Source organism: Pan troglodytes, chromosome 9 (genome assembly GCF_028858775.2).
Source record: "Pan troglodytes isolate AG18354 chromosome 9, NHGRI_mPanTro3-v2.0_pri, whole genome shotgun sequence".
Classification (NCBI taxonomy): Eukaryota; Metazoa; Chordata; class Mammalia; order Primates; family Hominidae; genus Pan; species Pan troglodytes.
Genome location: NC_072407.2, coordinates 21,321,158 through 21,335,068, shown reverse-complemented (window position 1 = coordinate 21,335,068; position 13,911 = coordinate 21,321,158). Strand labels below are relative to the sequence as shown.

At 45.1% G+C, this 13,911-nt stretch overlaps 1 protein-coding gene across 10 annotated transcripts in view; it reads right to left on the bottom strand.

Annotated features, from left to right (window-relative positions):
- NUCB2 (nucleobindin 2) overlaps nt 1-13,698 on the bottom strand; it is a 70,199-nt gene extending 56,501 nt beyond the window's left edge. For 4 of the 10 annotated variants that reach the window (XM_063783866.1, XM_054661251.2, XM_054661258.2 and 1 more), the window contains exons 1-2: nt 13,399-13,614; nt 5,621-5,767 (exon numbers count right to left, since the gene is read on the bottom strand). The gene's annotated coding sequence lies outside the window, so the exon portion shown is untranslated. Of the gene's footprint in view, nt 1-5,620; nt 5,768-7,680; nt 7,761-8,085; nt 8,267-13,398 lie in introns of those variants that run through there. The other 6 variants (XM_054661253.2, XM_063783868.1, XM_063783867.1 and 3 more) reach the window with 5 other exon arrangements.
- Between the last annotated feature and the right edge of the window lie 213 nt (nt 13,699-13,911).

Here is a 13,911-nt window from a genome sequence, read left to right as displayed (position 1 = left end):
CCTGGCCTCAATTATCTTTACTAACACTTCTCATCCACATACATAGATCAGTACCTCAAGGTTAAGCTCCTTTTTGAGGTTCAGGAGAAGAGGACCCTCCAGCCTGGGCGACAAGAGCGAAACTCCGCCTCAAAACGAACAAACAAAAAAGGGTGAACTCCTAGGAGCAGGAGACTGATGCAGCACAGGAAAGCGCCAAAATTGAGGATTCTTGGCTTCACCCAGTAAAGAATTCAAGAGTGAGCTGGTGGTGTTAAACAGCAACTTTTATTGAAGCCGCAGTACCCGGCAGCAGCAGAGCTACTGCTCCTTGCAGAGCAGGGCTACCCTGTAGGCAGTGTGCCCAGAGCAGCAAGTCAGAGGCAGTTCTGCATTCCTGTTTATACTGATTTTATTTTATTTTTGTTTTTATTTATTTATTTTGAGACAGAGTCTCACTTTGTCACCCAGGCTGGAGTGCAGTGGTATAGTCTCAGCTCACTACAGTCTCCACCTCCTGGGTTCAAGTGATTCTTCTGCTTCAGCCTCCTGAGTAGCTGGGATTACAGGCACCCGCCACCACTCCTGGCTAATTTTTGTATTTTTAGTAGAGACGGGATTTCACCATGTTGGTCAGGCTGGTCTCGAACTCCTGACCTCAAGCAGTCCACCCACTTCGGCCTCCTAAAGTGCTGGGATTCTAGGCATGAGCCACTGTGTCTGGCCCTATACCCACTTTTAAGTATATGCAAATTAATGGGCAGTTTATGCAGAAATTTCTAGAATGAGGGTGGCATCCTCCAAGTTGTCAGGTCATTGCCACAGAAAGGGGCCATAACTTCAGGGTGTTGTCATGGCAATGGTAAACTGACATGGCACAGTGGTGGGCGTGTCTTATGGGGAGGTGCTTCTGTTCCAAACCTGTTTCAGCTAGTTCTCAATTTGGTCTGTTGACCAAGCCCTGCCTCCAGAGTTGAGTTCTGCCTCCCATCTCAGTACCACCAGGTTGCCTAAGGAGGCATGAACTGGTCCAGGTTGGAAACAGAGCAGGTCAAAAACTCCTTTCCTGATCAGTAGTGGGATCACGCCTGTGAAGAGCCACTGTGTTTCAGCCTGGGCAGTATAGCAAGACCCTGTCTTGCCTAAAACAGTTCATTCGTGTGCACAATTGGAAAAAGCTGCTTTTAGAACCAGATAAATTGAATGGGAGACCTTCTTTATGTTTGTCCTGGTTTCAGTCAACTAAAACCCTCTTTTCCCCGCTTTTCTTTTAGAGATAGGGTCTCACTATGTTGCCCAGCTAGTCTTGAACTCCTGGCATCAAGCAATCCTCCCACCTCAGCCTCCCAAAATGCTGGGATTACAGGCATGAGTCACTGCACCTGGCCTACGCCTGTCTCTACAAAAAGAGCTTTTTATAAATTAGCTGGGAAAGAATCCACAGACCCTTTGAAAGATGCAGCAGGCTGCAGCGTACTCTGTGAGACAGGTGAAAAACTGTAAGTTCCCAGAGTGTGAGAGGGGGAGAGTCTTCCTCCAAGCACACATTCCTACCAGGGAATCTGAACATCTAGTCCACAGGAGAAGGCTTTAACCCTCCCCAGAGCCGGAATGGATTTAGGGAGTGGCGTGAAATAAATAAACGTAGAAGCAGTAGTGGGAAGTGCCTTGTAGGCATTCCCAGTCTCTATTGTAAATGGAGGGAAGCCATTCCTGACTGTATCTTACAGGGGCCCTCAGGGAAGTCAGCCAACAAACTCAGGGAGGGGTCCCAGGGTGAAAGAAGCTCCCAACTGAATTTTATGATATAATCTGGAGTGGGGATGAACTCCCTTGAGCAGAAACCAGTGGGCAAGCGAGAAGTGTGCAGGAGACACAAGCATACATGCTGGGTGTTCAGCTTACCAGCAGAAAGGGAAGGGCATGACCTGAAAGCTGTGGTTTCAGGTCACAGTGTGCACAGACTGCCTGGATCTAAACTCAGTGCTGTTAACAGGGCACTGATGGAGCAAGACCAGCCTTGCCAACTGCATGGGAGCTGGGTGAGGCTTACTGCTGCCTGCTACTCCCCACTGCCTTTGTGAACTCGTGTGCAGCAGAGGCAGTTATACTCCCTTCTGGAACAAATGGAAACACATCCCACAACACTGCCAAAAGCTATCTGCAGATTCCATACAATTCCCATCAAAATACAATCATCATTCTTCACAGAACTGGAGAAAAAAATCTTAAAATTCATATGGAACAAGAAAAGAGCCGCATAGCCAAAGCAAGACTAAGCAAAAAGAACAAATCTGGAGGCATCACCTTACCCAACTTCAAACTATACTACAAGACTACAGTTGCTGCCGGGCATGGTGGCTCACGCCTGTAATCCCAGCACTTTGGGAGGCCAAGGCGGGTGGATCACCTGAGGTCAGGAGTTCGAGACCAGCCTGGCCAACATGGTGAAACCCCGTCTCTACTAAAAATACAAAAATTAGCCAGGTGTGGTGGCAGGCGCCTGTAATCCCAGCTACTCAGGAGGCTAACGCAGGAGAATCGCTTGAACCCAGGAGGCGGAGGTTGCAGTGAGTCGAGATCATGCCATTGCACTCTAGCCTGGGGGACAAGAGCGAGACTTCGTTTCAAAAAAAAAAAAAAGGCTATAGTTACCAAAACATCATGGCACTGACATAAAAACAGGAACACAGACCACTGGAATAGAATAAAGAAAAATGGCCAGCCACGATGGCTCACACCTGTAATCCCAGTACTTTGAAGGCTGAGGCTGGTCATCACTTGAGGCCAGGAGGTCAAGACCAGCCTGGCCAATATGGTGAAACCCTATCTCTACTAAAAGTACAAAAATTAGCCGGGTGTGGTGGTGGATGCCTGTACTCCCAGCTACTGGGGAGGTTGTGGTAGGAGAATTGCTTGAACCCGAGTGGCGGAGGTTGCAGTGAGCTGAGATCACGCCACTGCACTCCAGCCTGGGTGACCGAGTGAGATCCTGCCTCAAAAAAAAAAAAAAAAAAGTCAAAAAACAATAGATGTTGGCATGGATGTGGTGAAAAGGGAACACTTTTACACTGCTCTTGGGAATGTAAATTAGTACAACCTCTATGGAAAACAGTATGGAGATTCCTTAAATAACTGAAAGTAGAACTACCATTCAATTCAGCAATCCCTCTATTGGGTATCTACCCGAAGGGAAAGAAATCATCATATGAAAAAGATACTTGCACATGCATGTTTATAGCAGCACAATTCTCAAGTGCAAAGACATGGAACGAACCTAAGTGCCCAGCAACCAACAAGTACACAAAGAAAATGTGTTATATGTACACTATGGAACACTACTGATTCATAAAAAGGAACAAAATAATGTATTTTGCACCAACTTGGATGGAGCTGGAGGCCATTATTCCAAGTAAAGTAACTCAGGAATGGAAAACCAATTATCATATGTTCTCACTTATAAGTGGGAGCTAAGCTGTGAGGACACAAAGGTAGAATTATATAATAGACTTTGGGGACTCAGAAGGTAAGGTTGGGAGAAGGGTGAGGAATAAAAGACTACATATTGGGTACAGTGTATACTGCTGGGGGACCGGGTGCACTAAAATCTCAGAAATGACCACTGAAGAACTTATCCATGTAACCAAAACCTACCTGTACCCCAAAAACTATTGAAATAAAACACTTTCAAAGATAAAAAGTGGCCAGGCACAGTGACTCATGCCTGTAATCCCAGCACTTTGGGAGGCCAAGGCGGGCAGATCACCTGAGGTCAGGAGTTCAAGACCAGCCTGGCCAACATGGTGAAATCCCGTCTCTACTTCAAATACAAAAAAATTAGCTGGGCGTGGTAGTGCACGCCTGTAGTCTCAGCTACTTGGGAGGCTGAGGCAGGAGAATTGTTTGAACCCGGGAGGCTGAGGTTGCAGTGAGCCGAGATCATGCCACTGCACACTCCAGCCTGGGCAACAGAGTGAGACTCTGTCTCAGAAAAAAAAAAGAAAGAAAGAAAAGAAAAAGAATAAATAAAACCCCAGCATTGAAAGTCTTGCTGCTAGGAACAACGGATGCTTTTGAAGCACCACCCTTTGTGCTTTGTTGGGGGAAACCAGTTATGTGGAAGCACTTGTGGATACTCAAGAGTGTGCATGGGAAGGAATGAGTGTAACATGGGCAGGGCAGGGACGAGTGGACTTTTTGTAAGCTTTCAGCTCAATAAAATGAACCCATGTGGTGAGATAATAACAGTAAGTAAAACTAAAACTTGAAGGTTTCGCACTGACAGAGAATCTCCTGGTGGGAAAGATGTCTAAAGAACATGGGCCAGGCGCGGTGGCTCACACCTATAATCCCAGCACTTTGGGAGGCCTAGGCAGGTGGATCACTTGAGGTCAGGAGTCTGAAAGCAGCCTGACCAACATGGTGAAACCCCATTCTACTAAAAATACAAAAAAATTAGTGGGACATGGTGGTGCATGTCTGTAAACCCAGCTACTTAGGAGGCTAACGCAGGAGAATCGCTTGAACCCAGGACACGGAGGTTGCAGTGAGCCAAGATCATGCCATTGCACTCCAGGCTGGACAACAGAGTGAGATTCTGTCTCAAAAAAAAAACAAAAAGCAATAACAACAACAACAACAGAAACCATAGTCACTACCTTGTGTATTCCAACTGTTCTATAATACTAATTAAGAACATAGTCACTACCTTGGACAAGGGAAAATACACAAGCTTTAGCGTCAGAATTGGACCCCAACCCTGGCTCTACTGCTTATTACATGTGCCCAGTTTTGAGTTAGTTCCCTAACTCTAGGCCTGGTGCATTTTCTAGAGAGTAGTTGTTCAAGTCTGGAAAGAGTGAACTGGGAGGTATAGTGGTTAAGAGCGTGAACAATGAAACCTGTCCACCTGGATTAAAAACCCAGCTCCATCCATATTAGCTAATGTCCTCCAGCAAGTCACTTAACCCTGCTCTTCAAAGCACAGCTTTCCCACTTGTAAAATGCAGGCAACAATAGTTCAAGCTTCATATAGTTGTGGTAAGGATTAAATGAGTTTATATTTGTAAAGCAGAGGGTGCCCGGTGCAAAGTGCTTTATTAATGTCTAATAATATATTGGTCTCCGTTTCTCCACCTGTAACCTGGGGATAATAATGCCGAACTAACTTTAAGGATTCCAATGATACATGTGAAGTGCTAGAAAGGTGGCCAGATGCGGTGGCTTACGCCTGTAATTCCAGCACTTTGGGAGGCCGAGGCGGGCAGATCACCTGAGGTCAGGAGTTGGAGATCAGCCTGGCCAACATGGTGAAACCCGGTCTCTACTAAAAACACAAAAATTAACCAGGCATGGTGCTGAGCACCTGTAGTCCCAGCTATTCAGGAGGGTGAGACAGGAGAATCACTTGAACTCTGGGAGGCAGAGGTTGCAGTGAGCTGAGATCACCCTACTACACTCCAGCCTGGGCAACAAGAGCGAGACTCCATCTCAAAAAACAAAACAAAAAAACCACCAAAAATAAAAAATAAAAAACCCAAAATAAATAAATAAATAAATAATAAAAATAAAGTCCTAGTGAGGAGATGTCCAATAGCTTTTATTTCTGTTCCCCACCTTGCCCCTACTTCTGCCCTGTTACCTTGGAAATCCTGTCTGATTACTGCTACCTCTGCCTTCATGTTGTCTCTTGCTCAGCATGGTGTAAGTAATTGATTCCTTGATTTCCTTGATTCCAGGAGATTTCTTGATTTCCTTTGGCTCAGCTGAGAAACTCAAAATGTGTTTGCTGGAAGCCAGAAGAAAATAAAAGTGAAACAACCCCAGAGAACCAGCTGACGCGAACCCTGCCCCATATTTCATCTCTTGGTACTTCTAGGGGGAAAAAAATGGTTTCAAGGACATTCTGGCTTTCTAAGACTTCAGTTCCCTTCTTACCTCCTCTTTTAGGATCCTGCAGAACATCAACTGGCCAATTAGTTACAAAATCAAATTCTTCATTGTGTTAAGAAAAAGGAAGAAGGGCTGAGTGCAGTGGCTCACGCCTGTAATCCCAGCACTTTGGAAGTCTGAGGCGGGCAGATCAGGAGTTCAAGACCAGCCTGGCCAACATGGTGAAACCGCATCTCTACTAAAAATACAAAAATTAGCCGGACGTGGTGGCATATGCCTGTAATCCCAGCCACTCAGGAGGCTGAGGCAGGAGAATCACTAAAAGGCAGAAGTTGCAGTGAGCTGAAATCGCACCACTGCACTCCAGCTTGGGTGACAGAGTGAGATTTCATCTCAAAAAAAAAAAAGGGAAGAGGGAGAATACTTACTCCCAAGAGATAGTAAGTAGTCAGAACTAGAAAACTCAGGGTAAACTTTTCTTGGGAGCTAAGACTGTTGTTGTTGTTGTTGTTGTTTTTATCAAGGTCAAGATCAGGGATCAGCAAACAATGGCCCTTGAGTCAAATCAACCCATTACTTGCCATTACTTGTTTTTATTGACAGTCTTATTAGAACACAGCAACTTTCAACATCTGTCCATCTTGTGTATGTGTTATCTATCTTCTCAGGTTGTTTTCGTACTACAATGGCAGAGTTAAATAGTCGTGACAGAAACTGTATGGCTCTTGGCCCCTTACAGAAAAAAAAAAATTACTAACATCTGGACTAGATAATTCACCCAGGATCATATTTTCAGTATTCTCAGTGCAGAAATTCTTTACCTTCATCAAATCCTGTAATGCATGGCTTCTCAATCTTTAATGTGCATATAAGTCACTTCGGGAACTTATTAAAATATAAATTCTAGCCAGAGGTCGGGTGTTGAACACCCCATATTCCCAGCTACTTGGGAGGCTGAGGCAGGATGATCACTTGCTTCAGCCCAGAATTTCAAGGTTACAGTGAGCTATGATCACACCAGTGCACTCCAGCCTGAGTGACAGAGACCGAGCGAGACACTGTCTCTAAAAAACAAAACAAAACAAAACAAAATGTTTTAAAATGTAACCGGGCATGGTGGCTCAGGCATGTAATCCCAGCATTTTGGGAGGCTGAGATAGGTGGATCTCTTGAGCCCAGGAGTTTGACACCAGCCTGAGCAATATGGCAAAACCCGTCTCTACTGAAAGTACAAAAAATTAGCCAGGTATGGTGGCAGACATCTGTAGTCTCAGCTACTTGGGAGGCTAAGGTGGGAGAATCACCTGAGCCTGGGAAGGCGAGGCTGCAGTGAGCTGTAATGGTACCACTGCACTCCAGCCTGGGTGACAGGAGTGAGACCCTGTCTCCAAAAAATAAAATGAATCCAAAGTCTGACTCAGTAGCTCTACAAGGAAGCCTGAAATTCTGTTTTCCGACAACCTCTGAGGGGCACCAATAAGGCTGTTTCCTGGATCCACCTGATCCCATCAATTATCTCATCATTCCTGCCCCCCCCCTCCCCATTATCCAACTTAATTACTCTGGTTCATCAGTAAAATCACTCCCATACAAATATCAACTTCCTTGCCTTTCTTTCCCTCTGCTGCTCTCACCTGACAGAAACCCAACCTTGGATAAGCCCAACATATACTTTCTTCTTGCTACATTGCAGGAGAAAAATCACTGGACTTATGTCTCCAAATTCACGGTCATCAATCTCAGACCCTAAGTACCACCCAGCAACTTTCCACTTTTCTCTCTCCCCCACCCATAATGACCATTCCATACCTTTCCTTGCTCCTCAAACCTCCCATTCTTCCTTCACACTCATTTCAGAGGTGACCCTGAGTCAGCTTTGTTGAGAACCTCTTTGTATCAGTTAAGGAACTCTTGTTTTAAAGCAGGATTTCTCAACACTATTGACATTTGAGGCCGAGTAAGTCTTTGTTGTGGGGAATTGTTCTGTGTGTTACAGGTTGTTAGCAGAATCTCTGGTCTCTATTCACTAGATGCCACTAACACCCACTGCCAGTTGTCAACCAAAAATATCTCCAGACATTGCCAGATATCCACTGAAGAGTACAATCTCCCCTGGCTGAGAACCACTGGTTTAAATCAACAGAAACCAACTCCAGCTGGAGATTTATTGAGAGGCTAATGGAGTAACTCATAGATAGATCTTGAGTAGGATACAAATCCTAGGGGCTGGAGATCTTCGGCCTTCTTTCTGGAAGTTGTCATTAGGTTAGTTCCTTCTGTCTTTGGGTGTTCCCAATTAAGTTTCAGATTCTCAGTAGGAGGAATCTAAGTCCTGTTTGGGTCAGGTATTCACTCCTATAGCCTGGAGAATAGAGTCTGTGACTAGAATAACACTGGGAAGAGGTATTCAACAGGAAAAAAGTAATAGCCACCATACTTCCTTTGTATTCTGTATCTATATTCTGCTAAAGTGACATAAAACTGGCTACAAAGACTTCAATAAATTGGAGTTTATTTTTCTATGATAAAGAAATACACCTGGCCGGGCGCGGTGGCTCATGCCTGTAATCCCAGCACTTTGGGAGGCTGAGGCGGGCGGATCACGACGTCGGGAGATCGAGACTATCCTGGCTAACACGGTGAAACCTCGTCTCTACTAAAAATACAGAAAAATTAGCTGGGCATGGTGGCGGGCATCTGTAGTCTCAGCTACAGGGGAAGCTGAGGCGGGAGAATGGCGTGAACCTGGGAGGCGGAGCTTGCAGTGAGCCAAATCGTGCCACTGCACTCCAGCCTGGACGACGGAGCGAGACTCTGTCTCAAAAAAAAAAAAAAAAAAAAAGAAATACACCTGTAGGAGGCAGTTTTTGCCCTGTGTTCAGCTGCTAAGTAATATCATCATAGCCTCTCTGCATTCCTCAGCTCTGACTTTTCATCTTCAAGCTTATTGCCTCAGGTTGAAAGACAGCTAGCATACTTCCTGACATCATGAGTCATGACCACATTCAGAAATAGGAAACAGGCTAGGCATGGTGGCTTACACCTGCATTCCTGTGTTTTGAGAGGCCAAGGCAGGAAAATCACTTGAGGCCAAGAGTTTGAAACCAGCCTGAGCAACATAGCAAGTCCCCATCTCTACAAAAAGAAAAAGAAAAAAATTAGCTGGGCATAACAGCATATTGAGACCCCCATCTCTACCAAAAAAATAAATTAAATGCAGAAATTAGCCGGGTGTGGTGGTGTGCACTTGTAGTCCTAGCTACTAAGGAAACTGAGGTGGGAAGATCGAGGTTACAGTGAGCTATGATTGGCCACTTCCCTCTGGACTGACAAAGTGAGACCCCATCTGTATAAGAAAAAAAAAAAGAAAGTGGAGCGGGGCCAGGCACGGTGTCTCACACCTGTAATCCCAGCACTTTGGGAGGCCAAACTGGGCAGATCACCTGAGGTCAGGAGTTCGAGACCAGCCTGGCCAACATGGTGAAATGTGTCTCTACTAAAAATACAAAATTAGCTGGTCATGGTGTTGGGCGCCTGTGATCCTAGCTACTCGAGAGGCTGAGGCAGGAGAATCACTTGACTCTGTCTCAAAAAAAAAGAAAAAAAGAAAAGAAATTGAAACACATGGGATAGGGGATAGGGGGATGTGCGGAGGCAGCAAAAGAACCTTTTATGTAAGAAGTTCCCTCTCCTTTTGTTAGCAAAGGAAAAACTGTCACAGAGCCACCCCATACACCACCCCACCCCCACCCACCAGCTCCAGCAAACAAGCCTTAAAGTTCCATTGACTAGAAATAGGTTATATGACCATTCTCCCGGTACAAGGTATGATAAGAAAGTGTCTGGCAAAGAAAGAGGAATGCAGTCATCATGACTGGCTTACACCAATTACAACTAATCTCCTAAGTATGGACACACTGCTACCCCCACAGCAAATTTTGGGTTCTATTCACGAGGAAGAAGAGGGTCTGGCTGTTATGCAATAGTGCAGTGTTTGCCATGTCTTCCCGATATCAAATCCACAAACACTCATGATTCTGTACCCATGTCCTCTTTCTTTCCTTCTGTAACAACAAAAGGCAGTCCCTTTACTCTGAATTCCATTCCCCTCACTTCTCAAGGACTTCACTCCTTTATTTGGCTCTTGCCTTTCCTTCCTATATGATGACTCTTCCCCTGGCTACAGAATCACATTCTAGGCATACAAACATGCTATAGGACTGTCTTCCATCTTTTAAAAATCCCCTTCCTTATGGATAAAGAAATGTGATAATGCAAGCCGAGTAAAATGTCAAGTAGAAAATTTAGTGATTTTACTGCAAAATTCTTTCAACTTTTCTATATGTAATTACATACTTTATACAATGTAATGTTGGAAATAAAATCTCTTCCTTGACCCCAAATCCCCCTCCAAAGTATTTCCCTGCTTATTGTTCAAATTCATTGAAAAAGTTCCTTCCCCTAGTTGCTCACCTCTCTTTTCTTCTTATTTATACTAGTCTGGCTTCCATTTTCTCCAACAGCACACTGAAGTTGCTTTTTTTTTTTTTTTTGAGATGGTGTCTCGCTCTGTCGCCCAGGCTGGAGTGCAGTGGCACAATCTCGGCTCACTGCAACCTCCACCTCCCGGGTTCAAGCAATTCTCCACCTCAGCCTCCCAAGTAGCTGGGATTACAGCCACCCGCCACCACTCCTGGCTAATTTTTGTATTTTTAGTAGAGACGGTGTTTCACCATCTTGGCCAGGCTGATCTTGAACTCCTGACCTTGTGATACACCCGCCTCAGCCTCCCAAAGTGCTGGGATTACAGGTGTGAGCCACTGAGCCCGGCCTATTATTTTTATTTATTAAATTTTTTGTTTATTTTGTTTTGTTTGAGACATAGTCTTGCTCTGTCACCCAGGTTGGAGTGCAGTGGCACAATCTCGGCTCACTGCAACCTCTACCTCCCAGGTTCGAGTGATTCTAGTGCCTCAGTCTCCTAAGTAGTTGGGATTACAGGCATGAGCCACTGTTCCTGGAAGATTTTTTTTTTCCCTCGAGACAGAGTCTTGCTCTGTCATCTGGGCTGGAGTGCAGTGGCTGACTGCAACCTCTACCTCCTGGGTTCAAGCAATTCTCCTGCCTTACCCTCCCAAGTACCTGGGATTACAGGTGCCTGCCACATGCCTGGCTAATGAGATTGCTTTTATTAAGGTCACCTTTCAGTGGACACTTTTCTGTCCTCATCTTACTCAACTGCCCAGCAGCACTGTTTGCTTCTGACTCCCCTCTCGAAACACTTTCCTCTCTTAGCATCTGACACCACTCTCTTCTGGTTTTCTTTCTACCTTTCTAGATAATCCTTTTCAGGCTTCTTTGCCATCTTCTTCTTCATTACCCAACTTCTAAAAGATAGAATGTTCCAGGGTTGGTTCTGGGACCTCTTCTCTGTCCACAGCAAACTTTTTTCACAGAAGCATTATTGGTATTTTATGTGAGACATTTCTTCATTGAGCAGGATTTCCCGTGCATTGCACAATGTTTTATATTCCTAGATTCTACTCACTAAGTGCCAGTAGTGTCTCCTTTGTCCCTGCAGTCAATGTGACAACCCAAATTGCCTCCAAACAATCTCTAGAGAAGTAACACTTCTCCAAGTGAAGAACAATCTCCTCTTTCATTTGGTGGTGCAAGCCAGTCCATAAACCATATACGTACCATGTACAGTATATGCAAAATTCTCAAATATCTCCAGTCCAAACTTCTCTTAGGAAATTTACACTATCTTTAACTATCTACATTTTTATTTGGATGGCCTATTGTGGGAGGTCAATACATATTTGATGAATTAATGATCTAATTAACTATCTTAGTCCCTCTTTTTTTTGGGCCGGGGGGGACAGAGTCTCACTCTGTCGCCCAAGCTGGAGTGCAGTGGCACGATCTTGGCTCACTGCAACCTCTGCCTCCCGGGTTCAAGCGATTCTCCTGCCTCAGCCTCCCGAGTAGCTGGGATTATAGGCATCCGCCACCACATCCATCTAATTTTTGTATTTTTAGTAGAGACAGGGTTTCACCATGTTGGCCAGGCTGGTCTTGAACTCCTGACCTCAAGTGATCCACCCATCTCGGCCTCCCAAAGCGCTGGGATCACAAGCGTGAGCCGCCGCGCCCAGCCTGTCCCTCTTTTGTCTAACATTAAATTGCTGATCTTCTCATGCCTGTTGTTCACTGTGGGAGACCGGGAGATGTGCTGCTCAGATCCCCTTTCAAGAAAGGACCTGCTGCCCGGCTGTAGGAGTGTGGTTAGCTGAGAGTCTCTAGCTGTTACTGGCTTTAGGGTCTACCTCAGCTCTAGAGCCAAAGTCACACTCTTTTTGGCATGTAGTTAAGTCATACTCTTCTTGGGCAGGTTTCCAGCCAATGAATGAGCAAGGTGGTAGTTCATGGGTCTAGTCTAACACAGAACCCCTTCAACCGGCATTTTTTGCTCCGGAACCCCTCCATTGAGCTGGCAGAGACTTTGTCAGGTTTACATCATTATCTGCAAACTCCTCCTGCACAATTCTGCTTCTGTCCCTTTTCCTACACAGGTATTATCCCCCTGATAAACCTTTGGCACACCTAACTCTGTCGTAGCATATGCTTCCCAAACAACCTGCTCTGCACTTTCTCTATCCTTCTCATTTTAATAATTGGTATCCATTCAGTTGCTCAAGCTAAACCCCTATGAGTCATCTCTGATTCTTTGTTTTCCTTCATACCTCATATCTGCTTCATCAGCATCAGCAGTTTCTGTTGATTCTACCTCTAAGGTACATAATCAATCTCTCTCTCTCTCCCCCTCCCTCTCCCTCTCTCTAATAACCCAGTCTCAGTTATCATCATATCCCAATGGAATACTGCAAATAGCCTCCAAATTACTGTCCTACTGTCAATTTGGCATCCATTCTTCACACAGCAGTTGGAGGAATGCTTTAAAACATAGCACTACTCGCCGTGCACGGTAGCTCACGACTGTAATCCCAGCACTTTGGGAGGCTGAGGCGGGTGGATCACGAGGTTAGGAGTTCAAGACCAGCCTGGCCAACATGGTAAAACCCTGTCTCTACTAAAAATACAAAAATTAGCCGGGCGTGGTGGCATGTGCCTGTAGTCCCAGCTACTCAGGAGCCTGAGGCAGAAGAATTGCTTGAACCCGGGAGGCAGAAGTTGCAGTGAGCCAAGATTGCGCCACTGCACTCCAGCCTGGGCAACAGAGTGAGACTCCGTCTCAAAAAAAAAAAAAAAAAAAATCAACTTTTATGACTTTTTTTTTCTTTTTTTGAGAGACAGAGTCTCACTATATTGCCCAGGTTGGAATACAATGGCAATTCACAGATGTGATTATTGTGCACTATAGCCTCAAACTTCTAGGATCAAGGGATCCTCCTGCCTCAGCCTTCCAAGTAGCTGGGACTAAGGGCACACACTACCATGCCCAGCTGTGATTCTTTTTGAAAGCTCTACTGATGCAGACATTCTCTTATGACATCATGAACTTACCCAAATAACCTTATCCTTGTTGGTGATGCTGTAAAAATTGTATCTTCCCACTCACTGCAATCTTGGGTTGCAGTCCTGAGATGAGATTAACACATGATGTCATAGGGGGATGATACAAAGAGATGTGCAAAGGCTTGCAATAATATGGAGGAATAAGTTGTTATTCCAAGGTGTTAGAGCAATTCATGATGTCATAGGGGTTGTGGCCAAGCAACCCTCAAAAATGGAGGGGAAGACTGTTCATATAGTTTATGACATCACAAAGACAGGGCTCAGGACATTACAAAAACTTGACATCTTAAAGGGATGGTCAAACTCTGAAATCACCAGTGGGAGGTGCACAACAGGAAAAGGGTTGGGCCCATATTTGGGAAGTCAGTGATCAGTGATGTCATAAGGGAATGGAGCAGTCATTCATTCCTTCAAGCATGATAACATAGAAAAGTTTGAAAGTTTTAGGACAAAGATCACAAGACTGCTGCCCAGGGGTGGGATCTGGCCCATAGACATGTT